This window comes from Macaca nemestrina, chromosome 17, assembly GCF_043159975.1.
Source record: "Macaca nemestrina isolate mMacNem1 chromosome 17, mMacNem.hap1, whole genome shotgun sequence".
Lineage (NCBI taxonomy): Eukaryota > Metazoa > Chordata > Mammalia > Primates > Cercopithecidae > Macaca > Macaca nemestrina.
In genome coordinates this window covers 83120339-83139276 of record NC_092141.1, presented here as the reverse complement: position 1 = coordinate 83139276, position 18938 = coordinate 83120339, and the positions used below count along the sequence as shown (strand labels likewise).

Sequence of the window (18938 nt, the reverse complement as noted above, 5' to 3'; positions counted from 1 at the left end):
GCACATGGCTGAGAAAACCTCCCAGCCTCCAGGATTTTCTCCCATTCAGTCCATTCTGTTCACGTGGTGAACATCGATTGAGCTCCTACTCTAAGGCAGCCACTGGGCTGGGCCTGGGAATAAGCAGAATGCGGTTCCAGCTCCAAACACTCATGACTGCTGGGATCCCATAACAAGCTGTGGAGGATGCCCAGAGGCTAGGGGTCTAATTCCTCCTGAGGGAGTCCTGGAAGGCTTCGTGGAGGAGGGGACACAGTGTGCTGCCTCCGGGAGGGGTGCGCAGCAGCTTGCCAGGAGAAGGACTTACAGACAGAAGGAGGGAGGGAGCTGACGTCAGCCCAGGGTCGGGAGAATGCGAGGTGTTTATGAGAATTGGTGGGAAATTCAGTGTGGCAGAGGTAAGGAGGGTCTGGGGCCGGGGGTCGGGAAGAAGAGGCTGGAGGGGGTGTTGGGCTGGAGTCCAGGGACTTCAGGAGTTCCCCTTACAGCCTCACGGATGCCCGCTGTGGTCATCGTCACCGAAGGGCCCATCCCTGGGGTCCATAGCACCTCCTTCAATGCCTAGCGGTGATCTTCCGAGCCTTGGTTTCCTGGTTGCTAATGCTCTGTGTGTGTGCGTGCACGTGTGTGCATGTGTTGGGGGTAGGGGGTGTGCTGTCGCCTCTCTCCCGCCTCTCAGGGTTGCAGCGAAGCTTCCAACCCGCACCTCTCAGGCAAGGCCCGCCCTGGGTGCTGTGTCCACCGGCGGCCGCACGGGGGCGCTGAGGCCGCGGCTGGAAACGGAGTAGTCCCTTCCGTGCGACTCCTGGGAGCTCAGGCGGAGAGAAATGTACATAAATTACCGGGAATATTTATATGCGATTTCATACCTGGTGGAGGGCTTTCATATCCACCATCTCATTTAATCTCCAGGAGGCCCCCAAGAGGCCCCTGCCTTTGGCTGCCAGCAGGGCTGGCCTTTAAACCATCTCGGAAGGGAGTTATTAAACCTTAAAGGTTGTCAGCAGGCGGGGACTCTGGTCCCTGGCACTGAACTCATTTCCCTGGGAAAGGATGGGGAGGTGGTGGAAGGTGAGTTGGTGCTTTATTTATTTATTTATTTATTTATTTATTTATTTTTGAGACAGAGTCCTGCTCTCTTGCCCAGGCTGGAGTGCAGAGGTGCAATCGCTGCTCATGGTAGCCTCAACCTCTCAGGCTCAAGTGGTCCTCCCGCCTCAGCCTCCCAAGCAGCTGGGACCACAGGCATGTGGTTATATTCTTTTTTTCTTTTCTTTCTTTCTTTTCTTTTCTTTTGTAGAAATGGGGTCTCCCTATGTTGCCCAGGCTAGTCTCAAACTCCTGGCCTCCAACGATCCTCCTGCCTTGGCCTCCAAAGTACTGGGATTACAGGTGTGCACTACTGTACCCGGCCCACTGCTGTTTTTTGGAAAGTGAAGATGGTGAGTTTAAAGGGATGCTGGTTACTTACTGTCCCCCTGGACCCCAAAGAGTCCGTGAGTCCCTGAGAGGTAGACAGGTTTAACATTCTCCCCACTGCTGAGCTAGAAGCCACCAGGCAAGGCGGGGCGGACTGGAACAGGGGTTCTCATGCCCCACGTGGTTGACCTTTGTAGATGGAGTTACTTTCACTTTCTGTTTAGGGGCTGGGACTGTTCTGAGCTTTGTAAGCATCCCAGGCTGGTACTCGGTTAATGCTAGAACCTCACAACTGTGAGAAACAAAAATGTCTCTAGACATTGCCAAATGTCCCCGGGGGAAAGCAGGGCAGTGCCCCTTGTGCTTAAGAGCCGCTTGACTAGGAGGCCAAAACCACGAGGACATTCTTTGTCATAATGGGTATCTGTCTTCTGTACCTATGGCCAGGTAACTCATGGGCTCAGGCTACTGTCTTATTTGCACCTAGCCTAGGGTTTCAAAGCTTTTCTGTGGATGCTGTAAGGAGGACCGCCCTGGGTGCTGCCTCTGCCTGGGCTCTACGGGGGGCAAGGTGGGGTGCAGTCGGCTCTAGTTACCAGGAGCATCGTGGCAGCCCCATTGGCCAGGACCCTCGTCCCCACTCTGGGAGGCACAGCACTGATGTCAGCCCAGAGCGGGTGGGAACACCTTTTCCAGTGGGAAGCCTTGGGATGGCGTGGGGAGCTGGGGTGGGAGAAGGAAGGAGAGGCATGGGGCCTGTCTTTAAGGTACCTCTAGGTTCCTAAGTGGTAAAGATGCAGAAATAAGATCCTGCCCCTGTTCCCACCTCAAGGGACACACAGACTAGTAAGGGACCCAGTGACGAGGTTGGGCCCTAGGTGTAGGAAGTGTTTGGAATTGTGGGACCAGATGGAGGCCATGGGGGTCTGATATAGGCTGGGGAAGGGCTGGGCCAGGAAAGTCCTCTAGGAGTAACATTGATGGTGATTCACAGAGAGGAGCAGAATATTGCTTTGTCCTGAAAACCCACCCAACACAACCAGAGGAGCCTGCTAGAGCGTGCAAACCCTCGTAGCAAGTAAGTTCCAGGGTGACAAGAATGAAAGAACCATCAGATTGAGTGGCATCAAATCAGGTGGTCTTCCTGGAGGAGGCAGTGTGATGGGGTAGGAGGAAAACTGTTCCTGGAGGCAGGCAGTCTTAGATTCAAAATCAGTGTCTGGCTGGGAGAATGTCAATGAGTCTCCTGAGAGCTCTGAGCCTCAGTTTCTGTTGAGTATTAATTCCTGCTGGGATTCAGGCCGCTGTGGCCAGTTGTGTGCAGCTTGCACAACTGTCTGCGGCTGCCCTGCTTATGAGAAAACAGAAGGCACCAAGAACAGAAAAATGCTTAGCCCAGCACCCGGCTCTGTGGCTGCTAATTGAATGTAAGTCCTAGGCAAGAGTTGCCAATGGATTTGGAGGAAAAAACCTGCAACCTGCAACCTAGAGGAGGTGTGGGCTGGAGTGGCGAGCAGCCCCGCTTGCCCAGACCTGTGAGGCAGGGTAGGGCCACTCCGAAAGCCCCGCACCATCTCCTGCACGGGGGGCAGAGTCAGTTTTGACAGAAGACACCTCCGCCCCACTTTTCCCCACTGGCCCCTTTCACTTCAAGAGCTGCTTCCTGCGTGTCCAGTCTGCTAGCGCAGAAAGGACAGATGAGGCCGTATTCACCAACAGTGAGGAGAATAACACCGAGGCAGAGGAGAATGTGTTTTCAGTGTGAGGGACAAGCACCCCTCCTATAGATCAACATGTGCCAGGGTGAGGGGACATCAGAGTGAGAAAAAAGGGCACAGACCCTTCAAAGAGGGCCGGCCTATCAGCTCGTATATATCTTGCATTATGCGGAGGGAGAGAGGAAATCAATAGAGCTGTCAGCTGCTTCATGCATTCAGCCTCACAGACGTCCCCTCCTCAGGATGCTCCAGACGGATGCTTCAAATTAAAAACCGGGGGGGGGGGTGCGCTGGGGGTGCTGGGAGACAAACACCCTGACAGGCCAGAGGAAAAGGAGGGAAGCCATTGAAGATCTGGGGAAATTAAAGTCCATAAATCACGAGCGTCCCGGGCGTGAATGACATGAGCGTCTTAGCAGTAGTGCTGGACGGGTTGTAGGTCCTTCTGCCAGGCAGAGTCCCCCAGGGGGAGGCTGGTGACCCAGTGGGCGGGCTTCTCTCCTCCAGGCTTGGACTCCCTGCAGGAGGGAGGGGAGGGCGGGGCAGACCTCTGGCCTTGCTGGTGTTAGTGCCGGGATGGAGGGCGTGGGTGTGGGCTGGACTGGGGCATGGCATGGCGGCATAGGGTGAAATGGAGGTGATCTCATAACCGGATTGTGTGGGGGGAGTGTCCTTTGGGTGGGTGTACGTGGATGGGTTGCAGCATCTCGACGGAAGCACAACGCTTTGCTCCCTGGTAACTGCTCCTGGGAAGCTCTGGCATCTGAAGGCTGAAGCTGCGTCCCTGACCGTTTCCCTGGGCCGCAGGAGTCGACCCCATGGAGAGCGCCGCAGCCTGCACTTTGTCAGCCCTGCCTGCCTCTCCTCTGCACCCCCGCTGCTTCCTGTCTGTCTGCTCCTTCCGCTCTCCCTGTCTGTGAGCCCGTCCTGCCTGCTGGGCACCTGCTCTTCCCTCTGCCACAGAGGCTCCTGCCCTCTGTCCCTCTCATTTTGCAGTGGAGCCCCCAGGTGCTGCTTTGTTCCCTTATTTCTCTTTTCTTTTCTTTTCTTTCTTTCTTTCCTTTTTTTTTTTGAGCTGAAGTTTCAGTCTCATTGCCCAGGCTGGAGTGCAATGGCGTGATCTCGGTCACTGCAACCGCTGCCTCCCGGGTTCAAGCGATTCTCCTGCCACAGCCTCCTAATTAGCTGGGATTAGAGGCACACACCACCACACCCAGATAATTTTGTATTTTTAATAGAGATGGGGTTTTGCCACGTTGGCCAGGCTGGTCTGGAACTCCTGACCTCGGGTGATCTGTCCACCTCAGCCTTTCAAAGTGCTGGGATTACAGGCATGAGCCAATGCGCCTGACTCCTACTTTGCTCCCTCTTTCCAGCCGTGGGCCAGCGGCCCTTGTGAGGAGGCCTGAGTGGTCGTGGGTCCCCTCTGTGTCCTGCCCAGGGATGGCCAGCCTGGCTTGGGGTGTGAGAGAGCTGGTGCAGAGGCTCGGGAGAGAAATGTTCGAGGGGTAGAAGGACTGAGTAACTGTCCCTGACCCCCTGAGATAACTTTGTGTCACCCTCACCCTGGGCTCATCTGTCCATGGGGGCCCAACAGAGAAGAAAACCAGAGAAGAAACAACCGGGAGAGAAGGGGCTGCCTTCCCCAAATGCTGTTTGCCCCCCACTTGAGGGATCCTTTGAGGTCTTAACAGGAAGCAGAGGCACAGTCAGACTGTGTGCTTTGAGGGTAATTTTCATAAAAGGTCTGTTTGCAAGCGTGGGCAGGTGCAGGACACCAGAGAGGAGAGTGTGGAGCTCCAGCGAGTGTCAACGGGGACTGTTACTACCATGGGGGAGGGGAGGGGTCACCAGACCCAAGACAGCTCTGCTGCGAGGAGGGACCTGCCTGATGGGGCTGGGGCTTTCAGCCGAGCAACGCCCTCAGCCCGTGGCCGCCTCTCAGGGGAATGAATGCATTGAGTTCACAATCTTCCCTTCCTTCTCTCAGTGTCCTGCCTGGGCACCCCATTGGCTGAGCCCAACAGGTTCAAGGCGGTCTTCCTTGGGCACAGAGCAAGATATCCAACCCACCCCCTCCCCTGCACAGTGCAAGGAGCCCATCAAAGGTGGCATTGGGATGGCTTTGTGAGAGATCTTCTCTCCCCTTTCTGGTCACAAGGCAGAGAAGTCCCCCAGGTCTTGGGCTGGCACTCTTCCATCCTGTCCCACTAGCTCTCAGGAGCCCTTCTCTCCCTCATCCCCTAAATCCTGGCCATGCCTTTAGCTGAGATTGGAGGCACACTCTAGCTAGCCTGCACAACACACAGCTGAGCCCAGACACACCTCTCCAGTGCACAGTCCAGACACACCTCTCCAGTGCACAGCTGAGCCCAGACACTCCTCTCCAGTGCACAGCTGAGCCCAGACACTCCTCTCCAGTGCACAGCTGAGCCCAGACACACCTCTCCAGTGCACAGCTGAGCCCAGACACACCTCTCCAGTGCACAGCTGAGCCCAGACACACCTCTCCAGTGCACAGCTGAGCCCAGACACACCTCTCTAGTGCACAGCTGAGCCCAGACATACTTTCCAGTGCACAGGTGAGCTCGCATGCACGCACAGTTACATGCCCGCCAAGGCATCTGGAGAAACAGATAGGCCTGAGGTTGCTTGGTGGTGTTACACTGCCTAGGACAAGTTCTACCAATTCAACTGGTGACCATGTTTCCAAAAGCAATTACCAGAGTGCTGCAATGCCTCCCCAGGTGAGGAGATTAAAGACACGGCTCCTGGCTAGAAGCAGGGACTCGAGGGGTCCGTGTGCTGCATACATCAGAGACAAGCCTGCGGGTACCTGCCTGTGAGCACACACGTGCTTAGAGCAGCCAGACCCGGGAGGGATGTGGGGGAAGGAGACACACCAGGAACGCACCAGCAGAGGCCAGCAGCCCCTCAGCACAGGTGGGGCCTGGGTCACTGTGTTCCGTCTTTCTTCTGTTTTCTTCTCTGGTGTGTGCAAGCAACAATAACAAAACAATCTGTGCGAATCTAGACTCGATGCTAGGGGATGGGGAGGAGATGTACCTGCTTGTTAAAAAGGGAGGAAGTGGCTGCCATTGGCCTAAGTGGTAAGAAACCACCTCTTCCCGAAAGCTCACCAGCAGCTGCGTGTTCCCATGTCACAGGAATCGCAACATCTTTGGAAAAAGAGGGATGGAGGTAGAAGTGACCCTAACCCCTAACCAGTCTCCTGCCTGGCTGAGTCTTGGGGAGGAAGGGTTTCTGCAGAGGGCATGGCTGCTCTCCACAGTCTGGGCCTCCAAGCCATGGCTCTATCCCTAACCCCCACCTGCTGTCAGGAGCACTTTGGAGGGGGGCCTGGGCTGTTCCCGTCACTCAGTCATCTTTCCCCTTCCCTGTAGCCTGTGGCTTCTGGAAATACAGCCTCAGGGGTGGAGGGAGGAGAAGGGGTGGAGGTGGAAGGGCAGGCCGGACGCCACTGCATCATGCGCCTGGTCCTATCCACCTCTTTCTTTTTTTTCTGAGATGGAGTCTCGGTCTGTCACCCAGGCTGGAGTGCAGTGGCACAATCTCAGCTCACTGCAACATCCACTTCCCGGGTTCAAGCGATCCTTCTGCCTCAGCCTCCTGAGTAGCTGGGATGACAGGCACCTGCCACCATGCCTGGCTAATTTTTGTATTTTTAGTAGGGACATGGTTTCACCATGTGGACCAGGCTGGTCTCTAACTCCTGACCTCAAGTGATCTGCCTGCCTTGACCTCCCAAAGTGTTGAGATTACAGGCATGAGTCACCGCGCCCGGCCCACTTCCTTCTTACCTTTCTGTTCACAACCTCCCTGTCAGCCCTTGCCTGACAGGCTGATCTGCTATTAATGGAGCAAGACAGCTGCAGTTGGTTTGTTAATTACAGCAGCTGAAGTCCTCAGCCCAAGGCTGCTTTGGAGGGCAGAGGAGGCGTGGCTGCAGTTGGTTGTCAACATGGCCTTCCCCTCGCATTTAATGCCCTGAGAACAGAGGTCTGGCTGGGTTGGCAGAGGGTCAGTGTGTGTGGCTGGCTGGAGTCACATCCGATCTGGGGAGGAAGCCTGCTGGTGGAGCAGAGAGGAACCCTGTCCCGTGGTTTCAGCATAGAACAGGGAACAATAACTTCTGCTGTGTCAAGTGTCTACTATGAGCCAGGAGCCACACCAGCTGCTCCATGAAGATCATCTATAATCCTCACCATGGCTCTAAGTTAGGCAAAATTGCAACCCTTACTTTATAGATGAGGGCTCTGAGGCACAGAGAGGTTAAGTGACTCACCCAAGGTCACACAGCTAGTAACTGGAGGGCAAGGAAGCCTCATGACTCAAGTGTGCAGCGTTACCTTATTGAATGCCTCAAAGCCTTTGCCTCCTTCTCCAGGGATGAGCTGGGTCACGTGCTGCTCGGAGTAGGACCCAAACTGTGAGGTGACTCATTTATTCTACAAGTATTTACTAAGCACCTTCTCTTCACTAGGAGATGATCTTCTCTTAGAGATGAAGAAACGTGTTCCCTGTCCTGGTGGAGTTTGCCCTCCAGCCTGGGAGATGGGCTGTTTTCCCAGCTCCGCGCCTTGCCTGATGGCATCCGATGATTTGACTATCCTGGGACAATCCTGGGGTTGGGACTGAGACTCAGAGACTCTCTGGTTTGTGGTTGATTGGCCTGAGATTTCATGTGAACCAGGGGCAAAGGGCGCTTATTTGGGGGAAGCCACAATGGGTGTTGTAGGCAGAATCCAGAGAGTAGGTGACCCTAGAAAAAGAGCAGCTGTGGCCGGGTGCAGTGGCTCACACCTGTAATCCCAGCACTTTGGGAGGCCGAGGTGGGAGGATCACCTGAGGCCAGGAGTTCAAGACCAGCCTGGCCAATGTGGCGAAACCCTGTCTCTACTAAAAATACAAAAATTAGCCGGGCGTGGAGGCGTGTGCCTGTAATCCCAGCTACTTGGGAAGCTGAGGCAGGAGAATCGCTTGAACCCAGCCTGAGCGACAGAGTGAGACTCTGTCTCAATAATAATAATAAATAATAATAATAATAATAATAATAATAATAGCAACTGCTTGAGTGCAGGGTCTGTGCCATTCTCTCCATTCTTCTTTGTCCCTGTGAGACCAGGTGTACTTTCTGCCCCTGGGTATTGTGAACTTTCCTGCCCCCTAACTTCCCTTTCCACATATTTCTGCTCTTTCCTTTAGCTCCCTTTCCAGGCATGGTGGTGCTCCCCTGTGGTCCCCAAAATTGAAAGTGAATGAGAAGTCCTGGTTAAGGTGGAAGAGAAGACAGGAAGTCCTGCCTAGGACATAAGACCCCTTTCACTGTGGGAACACCAAATGGGGAGCTAGACGCCTCCCTGGGGCCTGAACAAATGACTGGGCTTTCACCAGGCAGGGAAGAGGGACTGGGAAGGCATTCCAGGAAGGAGTGGAACTTGGCAGAGGGAAGAGCGTTAACGGTTGAGGGGGCTATGCAAGGGCATGACGTGCTCAGAGGCCTGCAGACGGGTGTGCTGGCACATGTCTAAAATCCAGATTTCTTTCTTTTTCTTTTTTTGTGATGGAGTCTCATTCTTGTCGCCCAGGCTGGAGTGCAGTGGTGCGAATTCGGCTCACAGCAACTTCCGCCTCCTGGGTTCAAGCAATTCTCCTGCCTCAGTCTCCTGAGTAGCTGGGATTACAGGTACCTGCCACCATGCCTGGCTAAGTTTTTGTACTTTTAGTAGAGACGGGGTTTCTCCATGTTGGCCAGGCTGGTCTGGAACTCCTGACCTCAAGTGATCCACCCGCCTAGGCCTCCCAAAGTGCAGGTGTGAGCCACTGTGCGTGGCCTAAAATCCAGATTTCTGACCGCCCCCTCCCCCCCAAAAAAGCCAGAAAATCTTAACTGGTGGCATTTGCTGATTCCTGTGGTGTAAATACTCTCACCATGGCAGATTTCAAGCTGCCAATTGCCTTGCAAAACTTTTGAGTATGTAAAAAGCAGCTCTCACGAGCTGGATGCTGGTATGAGCCAGTTCTGGCGTGCCACAGCATCAGGTCATCCGTCATTGCCAAAATGCAGAGGCAGGTGGAGAGGATAGGAGAAGAGGCTGGAGAGGTGGACTGAGAGAGGATTGGGAAGGGCTTGAACGTCACATTTGGGAGTTTGAGCTTTAATATGAAGCAGCAAATGCCTAAACCCTGATTGGGTGGCTCTGGGTATATGTGTGAGCCAACAGCTGTCCTGCTGTTTGTTTTTCTATTGTGCCCTGGCTGTCCTTTAAGCTGGTCCTCTGAATAACCCCAAGGGGCCTGTGTGGGCTTGGTAGTAGACCTGGAGAGGGGTGCACAGAATGTGACGCGCATTGTTTTCTAATAGGGAGGTAGAAGGAGAGTTCTTGCTCACCCCAGCCAGCTGCATTGTGAGGCCATCCCTCATCTTAATGGGCTCATCCAAATCTCGTTTGCTAATGAGGAATTTAATGGTCACAGACTGACAAGCGAGGAGAAACGGGAAGGTCGTTATGAAAACGAAGTCTGTAGCTAAATACCACCTCACTTCCATCCCACCAGCCCACCCCTGTGTGCCAGCCTAGATTGGGTAGGTTGGTGGGAGAAACGGACTGGCTTGATCTCAGCTTGAAACTGGGCTCCAGGCTGGGCCTGTGGGTCAGCACCACGGACAGGGCCAGCACTGTTCTTCAAAGTCCTGTGGGTTGGAATGCCTTTTCCTCTCTGCTCCCAGCCAGTTTGTTTGACCAGGACTCAGATGGGGTGTCACCTCCCCCTGCAAACCTTGCACACAGCCCCAGGTGGGTGAGGGCCACAGTGTTTGCATGACTTCTGCACATTCTCATAGTGCCTATGCCATAGTGCTAAAATGATACATTCCCTTGGCTGTTTTCCCTGCTAGCTTCTGAGTAACTTGAGTGCAGGGTCTGTGTCATTCTCTCCATATCTGGAATGCTGACCAGATACTGTGAAAGACAGAGGAAGAGAATTTCTGAGACTAAATGAATGAACTAGTGAACAAATGAGTAGGTAGAGTAGTGAAGGAAAGAATGCATGAATAATGGGTTTAATGTAACAATTAATAGCAATGGAACCATAGACCAGGCTATCAAAAGGGAGGGTAAGGATCTGGATTCAAAAGAAACATCCCATCCCTTAGATTGCATACACAAGCCAGGCAGAGGGAAGTTAGAACAGAGATTTCCAGAAATTTCCACATCCACTCCTCCATCCTCCCATCGCACAGGGCTGTTCATAATAAAACTACATATCCCAGCACTCTTTGCAGTCATTTGTGACCATGTGACTAACTTATGACCAATGGGGTGTAAGAAGATGTGTAAAGGGAGCTGGCATCTGTTCTCTGTTGCTATAAAGGAATATCTGAAACTGGGTAATTTGTAAAGAAAACAAATTTATTTCTTACAGTTCTGGAGGCTGAAAGGTCCAAGGCCAAGGGATTGCATCTGGTGAGGGCCTTCTTGCTCATTTGGATTCTATGTAGAGTCCCGAGGCAGCACAGGGCATCACAGGGTGAGAGGACAAGAACACACCAAACTAACTTTTGTAACAGCCCTCTTGTGATAACTAACCCATTCCCAGGATAACTCAATAACCCATGAATTTATCCCTCGTGACTCAATCACCTCTTAAAGACCCCACCTCTTAATACTGTTCCACAGGGGATTAAGTTTTAACATGAGTTTTGGCATGAGTTTCAGAGGGGACAAACATTCAAACCATAGCACATGTCCTTCTCTGTCCCTTTCTCCTTCCTGTTGGCTGGATGGTGGGAATGATGGCTGGAGCTGAAGCAGCTGTCTTAGACTTGGAAGCCAGGCAACAACATGATAAAAGTGTGGGTCCTTTGAGGACAGTGGGCTGCTCCCCTCATCCACACTGGAAGAGCTCAGTTGCATCTCACCTTGTGCTCTGTATCCTGAGAAGAAGAAAGGTAACAGGTCAAGGCTGCTGGGTCAGGGCAGCCAGGAATCCTGGCTAGTGTTTGGGACACAGAAGAGCCAGTAGACCAGTGGGAGCAAACCTGGTCTGCAGGGAAGAGCCCTGGATAGAAAGTCAGAGGATTATGTCATATTCTTGGTTGTTTTCTTCATTTCTTCTCCCATTTGGGAAGACTCTCAATCAAGACTGGCTGCTGGATTGTTTACTGGGGTCAGTTCAGCAAGCTGGGACTGTGGAGGCCTGTCGGGGTGAGGATGGCTCAGGAAGGGATGTCTTTTCAAGGCCTCGCTCTGGGAATCTGGGAAGAAGAAGCTGGAGAGAGAGAGCTCTGATGGAGGGTGAGTTAGGCAGAATTGTAAGATGAGCCCCAAGGACTTACACACCGTTGTATGATTCCCTCCCCTTGTGTGTGGGTGAGACATGTAACTTGCTTCTAGTTAATAGAATATGGCAAAGATGACTGGGCACAGTGGCTCACGCCTGTAATCCCAGCACTTTGAGAGGCTGAGGCAGGAGGATTGCTTGAGTCCAGGAGTTTGAAACAAGCCTGGGCAACATAGTGAAACCTTGTCTCTACTAAAAACAAAAGAAAATTAGCCAGGCATGATGTCACACACACCTGTGGTTCCAGCTACTCAGGAGGCTGAGGTGGCAGGATTGCTTGAGCCTGGGAGGTCGAAGTGGAGGCTGCACGACAGAATAAGACCTCATCTCTAAAAAGAATATGGCAAAGTTGAAGAGGTTTTGCAGGTGTCATTAAGGTCTCTAAACAGTTAACTTTAAGTTGATCAAAAGGGAGATTATCTTGGATGGGCCTGGACTAATCAGGTGAGCATTTTATTTTATTTTATTATTCGAGACAGAGTCTCTCTCTGTTGCTCAAGCTGGAGTGCAGTGGTGTGATCTCAGCTCACTACCACCTCCACCTCCCAGGTTCAAGTGATTCTTATACCTCAGCCTCCCAAGTAGCTGGGATCACAGACGTGTACCACCATGCCTGGCTAATTTTGTACTTTTAATAGAGATGCAGTTTTGCCATGTTGGCCAGGCTGGTCTGGAACTCCTGACCTCAAGTGATCCGCCCTCCTTGGCCTCCCAAACTGCTGGGATTACAGACGTGCACCACTGCCCCCAGCCCATGAGCCACTGCACCCAGCTCAGCAAGCACTTTTAAAGAAGACCTGGACATCAGAGCCTCTCTCCTCCTGGTTTTGAAGAAGCAAGCTGCCGCGAGTCTACAGCTGTAAGGAAATGAATTCTGCCAGCGACTCCATGTGCTTGAAAGAGGACCCCGAACGTCAGATGAGACCCAGTCCCAGGAGACACATTGAGTGCTGCCTTTCAGGACCCTGAACAGAGGACCCAGTTGAACCATCACCAGGCTCCTGACCCACAGAAACTGTGAGACAATAAACGTGTATTGTCTTAAGCTCCTAAGTGCGTGGTCATTTGTTACACCGCAATAAAAGGTGTGAAAGAAGGTCAGATGTGCCCTGACTGCGGCGCTTTGGTTCAGCCCTACCGCCTGCCTCTCTGAAGCGGGGAGGTGGGGCTGGGATCACAGCTCAGGGTGATGTGACAATGAGAAAGAAAATTAAAATCCAAGATGGAGCGATTCAAAACTGTAATCTCGGCAAACAGTGGCACTTAGATTTCCCATTATTGATCCCCTCCGCGGATATTCTCCAATCTCGTAATTACAGGAGGACTTTTTCCATTTAGGCTGAAATGCTTCCCCTTCCCCCATGCCCCTCCTTTATTTCTTTAAACTTGCAATAACACGCAATAGATTGTATGCAGCTGTGGAGCCTAAATAAACAGAGCTAATCATTTTAATTGAAATCCGATCTCAGCAACAGGAAGGCCCTTCTGTTGTGATATTCTCCCCCTTATCTCTCTGGAGCAGGGAGCAAGTCCTGCTCCTGGCTTGGGCCACTCAGGGACACACACACACACACACATACACACACGCACGCACACACACGCATGCACACACTTTTCTCCACCTCTGCCTTCGCATCTGTTCATCCTCCAGGGCTTGGTTCAGACATCGCCTCCCTGTCTCTCCTCTTTGCTCCCAGTCCTAGGGCTGACCACCTGCAACCTCCTAGGTCCCCACTGGTGGCTGGGAGATGCTGCCCAGTGCTGGAGCTGGGGGTCAGGCAGGCCCTCCCAAACACAACCTCTTCATCCCCCTGCCTCCAGGCACAGGGTAGGCCAGTCTCTGCCAGGATCCTCCTGACAGCTCACATACGTCATTTATTCACCAAGTTGTTGGCCACTGGTAGTTCTCTTCAGCTAATCTGGGGTTCTCAGACAGAGAAGGGCAATTTGTCCCCCTCCCCAGGAACATTGGGAGACATTTTTAGTTGTTACAACTTGGGAGGAGAATTTCCACTAGCATCTAGTGGGTAGAGGCCGGGGTGCTGCCAAATGTCCTACAGTGCAGAGGAAAGCCCCATAACAAAGAACAATCTGGCCTGAAATGTCAATAGTGTGGAGACTGAGAAACCTCAAGCTAACCTACATTCTTCTTCTTCTTTCTCTCCTCCTCCTCCTCCTCCTTCTTTTTTGAGATGGAGTTTCGCTCTTGTCGCCCAGGCTAGAGTGCGATGGCACGATCTCGGCTCACTGCAACCTCCACCTCCAGGGCTCAAGCAATTCTCCTGCCTCAGCCTCCCGAGTAGCTTGGATTACAGGTGCTGGTCACCAGCTAATTTTTGTAGTTTTTAGTAGCGACTGGGTTTCACCATGTTGGTCAGGATGATCTCAACCTCCTGACCTCAGGTTTTCCGCCCGCCTCGGCCTCCCAAAGTGCTGGGATTACAGGTGGGAGCCACAGTGCCTGGCCCCTGAGTTCTTCTTGAACTCATTTAATTTCGTAGAATGGAAAGATTAATAGCCACAGGTGGAAGGAACCAATAAACAAGGATGATGACACACACGGCACACACATGCGCGCACACACACATGCACACACGCGCACACATATGCACACACATGTGCACACATGCACACATATGCACGTGCACGCACATACTCACATGCACACACACGTATGCACACATACACACATGCACACGCACACACACCCCTTTCTCCACCTCTGCCTTCACGTCTGTTCATCCTCCAGGACTTGGTTCAGACATCACCTCCTCCTGGAGTCTTCTCCAAGCTGTGGGTTGTGTGACATGTCCGTCCTCTGTGCCCCCTGAGTCCCCCATGCATGTGATTCCCTCAGCATTGACCATCCCCTGTGATATTACCGAGTTTTCCTGCAAAACTGACATGATGACAAAGGTCAGGGCAGTGGTCACCTTGGGGGTGGGGAGTGGCTGGGAAGGACTTTTGGGCTTCTTGGGGGCTGTTCTGTTCTATTTCTTGCTCTGGGAACTGGTTTGCTGTAAGGTTCAGTTTGTGAAAATTTGCCTTGCTAAATAAACACTATCATCTGTGCATTTTAGGTACGTGTTTTATAATTCAATAAAAACTTTAAAATTTTTTTCTTGTAACCTCATCCAGGTAGAGACCCAATAATGACCCAATAATTAAACCTGAAGCACTGACACACGACACACATTCCTGCCTTGGCTACCCTGAACCCAGGCACCCCCGGGCCGCTGTCCTCCTGGCTTGGGCCAGGTGTGGGCTCACCTGTGTCTCTTCCTTCTTCCTCCCTCGGCTTCCTCCAAGAGATGCCCTTGGCCACAGCTTCCAGAGCTGGTCCCTCTGTTCAGAGCCCCTCCCTACCTCCTGGCCAGGAGCATGCTAAAGAGAGATCGTCCCATTGAAGTAATTACCGCCGCAGGCACCAGGGAGACATTTACCACTCACTAAAAAACATTTTCCCTAGCACGCCCATTAAACCCTGGCATTTACCCAGGAACTACAAATCTCAGCCCAAGGGAGACGCTGCCACTTCGTAACCCAGGAACCAGGGGAGCCACCAGCCTTACACAGCTTTTGCTTCTCATCACTTTCATTTTTTTGAAATGGAGTCTCGCTCTGTCACCCAGGCTGGATTGCGGTGGCACAATCTTGGCTCACTGCAACCTCTGCCTCCCAGGTTCAAGCAATTCTCATTTCTCGGCCTCCCAAGTAGCTGGGATTACGGACGTGCACCTCTGCGCCTGGTTACTTTTTGTATTTTTAGTAGAGATAGGGTTTCGCCATGTTGGCCAGGCTGGTCTTGAACACCTGACCTCAGGTGATCCACCCGCCTTGGCCTCCCAAAGTGCTGGGATTACAGGCGTGAGCCACTGCACCTGGCCTTTCTCATCACTTTTTTTTTTTTCGAGTTTTTAGCAGGAAAAGATGACTCCTTGGCTGACTGCCTCTGGCCAGTGACAAGGCCAAGATTCTTTAGTTTCTAGGAAATCCTATTGCCTGTTGTTATGGGGACATTGAGGCTTGCATTCATTCATTCATTCATTCATTCATTCATTCAGCCAACACTCATGGAGTACTCACTAGGCTGGGTGCTGGGGTACCAAAATGAAAAACTCAGTTCTAGTATGTGGAATCCCGAGAAGTAAGCAACAAGGAAGAATGGGTCTGGGGTGGTGGGGCGGGGATGTGGGGATGGGGTGGAGGGGTGGGGAGAACAATTGTTCTAATAACAGACAACCTGCTGACACGACTACCTCACTCTGCACGTAGCCCCAGAAACACGACCCTATGAAACTGCCCTGCAGCCCCTGCCCCTTTGCAGACAGCCCCTTCTCTGCTGTGCTGCCCATTGGATCCTTGCAATGTTTCTTAATGTATCTTTGCACCTTCTCTAATAAATCTGCCTTTCTTTACCTAGGACTGTCTTGTTACATTCTTTTACTGCCTGCAAGGCCAGCCCTAGCCAGTCATACCCACAACGTAGCAGACAGCCTGCAAGACTCCAAGGTACCTGATCCACCTGTGTCCCCATGTGAAGTGAGAGGCCACAGGAACCCCGCTTCTCTTGTCTGGTACTCTCCACGACTCGGAAAACTTGGCCTTGACTGTTGGAACCCAGGATCAACATCCGAGCCTAAAGCAAGCATGTAGAAGGACATGAGAAGGCCATCTTCTTGGGACGTAGGGATGATGAGATTGCTCGGTGGGGGTGGTCCACCTGGTGCTAGAGAAAGTGGCCATGGTATTGGTGTCCAAGGAGCACGACCAGACCGCAGGACTGCAGAGGACCACTTGGGTCCTGAGGGAGGGGACCTGTTGCTCTGGCCCTCCCCAGCGCTGTTTACTTCCTTGTTTCTTCCCATCCCTGTGTTTTTCCCATAGGCCCCTCCCTGGGACTGAAGTTTCTAGACAGAGTGATTGCGAGTCCTTGTTTGCCCAGGACAGCTCTGGTTTATGCCTGGTGTCCTGGCATAATCATTAACAGCTCCCTCTTTCACTCTAAAAAATGTCCTGGCTTGGACTTTAAATTACATAGTCACTCTATGACACAGTCGCCCTGTGTCTTGGATGCTTCTCTTCTAGGAAGAGCCTCTGCCCTAAAGGAGGCTCTAACAGTGGAGGAGAGAGACGCCAATCAGATCGTTACCAAGCAAACAGGGGAGTAAACGGTTGAGCTTTGTAACTGGGAGGCCTTTGAGGAGGCACCTAATCCACATCCAGGGTCTTAAGAGGGCTTCCTAGAGGGGGTGATTCGGCTGCCAACTGGAAATAAGAGGGATTGGGCTGGACGTGGTGGCTCAAGCCTGTAATCCCAGCACTTTGGGAGGCCGAGGTGGGTAGATCGCTTGAGCTCAGGAGTTCAAGACCACTCTGGGCAATACGGTGAAACCCCGTCTCTACTAAAATACAAAAAATTAGCTGGACGTGGTGGCGCGCACCTGTAGTCCCAGCTACTCTGGAGGCTGAGGCAGGAGAATCGCTTGAGACCCGGAGGCAGAGGTTGCAGTGAGCCGAGATTGCGCCACTGCGCTGCAGCTTGGGCGACAGAGTGAGACTTCATCTCAAAAAAAAAAAAAAAAAAAAAAAAAAGAGGGATTGATCAGTCCAAGGTGGGGCAGGAAGGGAGTCCTGGGGACAGAATGGGCACACAGTGTGGCTGGTGTGAAATGAGGCTGGAGAGGCCGGTGTTGGGTGGGGCTTGCACCCCACACCAAGGGGCTGCCCTTCATGCTGGAGGCAGTGGAGAGGATGCAGATGGTCCAGGCTGCTCAAAGCATGGCCCAAGGGCTGGTGCCAGTCTAAGAACTGTGTGTTACCCATCATTGACCAAGCAAGTTTAGAAACTGAGAGGAAATAGAAATGGTCATAGCAATTTGACAAGGTAATTTTATGCCCGTTGATTTAATAATAAAAATTAGCCTTGCGTTTTGTATGTTATTTCGAATTTTATTTTTTCTAATAATTAATATTCATCTTATTTTTGCAAACACAGTGATGGTAACACCACTTTGGCAGTTCCTTAAACAGTTAAACCTGGAATCCTACTCCCAGGGGTATACTCAAGAGAATTGAAAACGTATGATCACACCAAAACTTGTACGTAAATATTTGTTATAACATCACTAACAATTGCCAAAAAGTGGAAACAGCTCAAATGTACATCAACTGATGAATGGATAAACAAAATGTGGTATATCTTGGCTGGGCACAGTGGCTCACACCTGGAATCCCAGCACTTTGGGATTTGAGGCCAGGAGCTCAAGACCAGCCTGGCCAACATGGTGAAACCCCGTCTATACTAAAAATACAAAAATTGGCCGGGCGTAGTGGCACACGCCTGTAATCCCAGCTACTCAGGAGGCTGAGGCAGGAGAATCACTTGAAACTGGGAGGTGGAGGTTGCAGTGAGCTGAGATTGTACCACTGCACTCCAGCCTGGGTGACAGAGCGAAACTCCATCTCAAAACAACAACAAAAACAACACAAACCATCCCCCCGCCCCCTAGAAAAATTCCAAAGTGGTATATCTATAGGACGGATTTGTTTGTTTGTTTGTTTGTTTTTGAGACAGAGTTTCACTCTTGTTGCCCAGATTAGAGTACAGCGTGCGATCTTGGCTCACTGCAACCTCTGCCTCTGGGGTTCAAGCAATTATCCTGCCTCAGCCTCCTGAGTAGCTGGGATTATAGGTGTGCACCACCACATCCAGCTAATTTTTTGTATTTTTAGTAGAGATGGGGTTTCATCAGGCTGGTCTCCAACTCCTGACCTCAGGAGTTCCTCCGCATGCCTCGGCCTCCCAAAGTGCTGGGATTACAGGTGTGAGCCACCATGCCCGGCCTATAGGATGGAATATTAATCAACTACAAAACGGAATGAAGTTCTGATCCATGCTATGACATGGATGAAGCTTGAAAACATTATGCCAAGTGAAAGAAGCCACGTATTGCATGTTTCCATTTATATGAAATGTATAGAATAGGCAAATCCACAGAAACAGAAAATAGATTAGTGATTGCCAGGGGCCAGGGGAAGGAGGAAATGAGGAGTAAGTATTAAGGGGTATGGATTTCTTTCTGGGCTGATGAAAATGTTGCGGAATTAGGTGGTGGTGATGGCTGTGCAATGTTCTGAAATACATTGAAAACCACGGAACTGCACATCTTAGAAGAGTGAACTTTATAGTATGTGAATTATATCTTAATAAAAATATTTTAACGTATTGATCTGTCACAGACTGGTGATTAAAAAAAACCCACAGGTCCCGCACCTCGGGTAGCTGTAGAAGGACTGAATTAGCTCATCTGTTCTGTGCAAAGCTGTGTGCCAGCCAAGGGGAGGAGTGACCAGGCTCCCTGGGTGAGAAAGTCAGGCGGCCCAGGGCTCAGGTCCTGATTCCTGAGCTAGGGAAATAACCAGCACTAGGGAAAT

General features: G+C 51.8%; 1 long non-coding RNA gene across 1 annotated transcript; it reads left to right on the top strand.

Annotated features, from left to right (window-relative positions):
- The first annotated feature begins 259 nt into the window (after positions 1-259).
- Positions 260-18061, top strand: LOC139359684 (uncharacterized). Its single transcript, XR_011616008.1, has 3 exons — positions 260-398; positions 1301-1442; positions 15925-18061. It is a non-coding gene; the product is annotated as an uncharacterized lncRNA (long non-coding RNA).
- Positions 18062-18938: the final 877 nt, after the last annotated feature.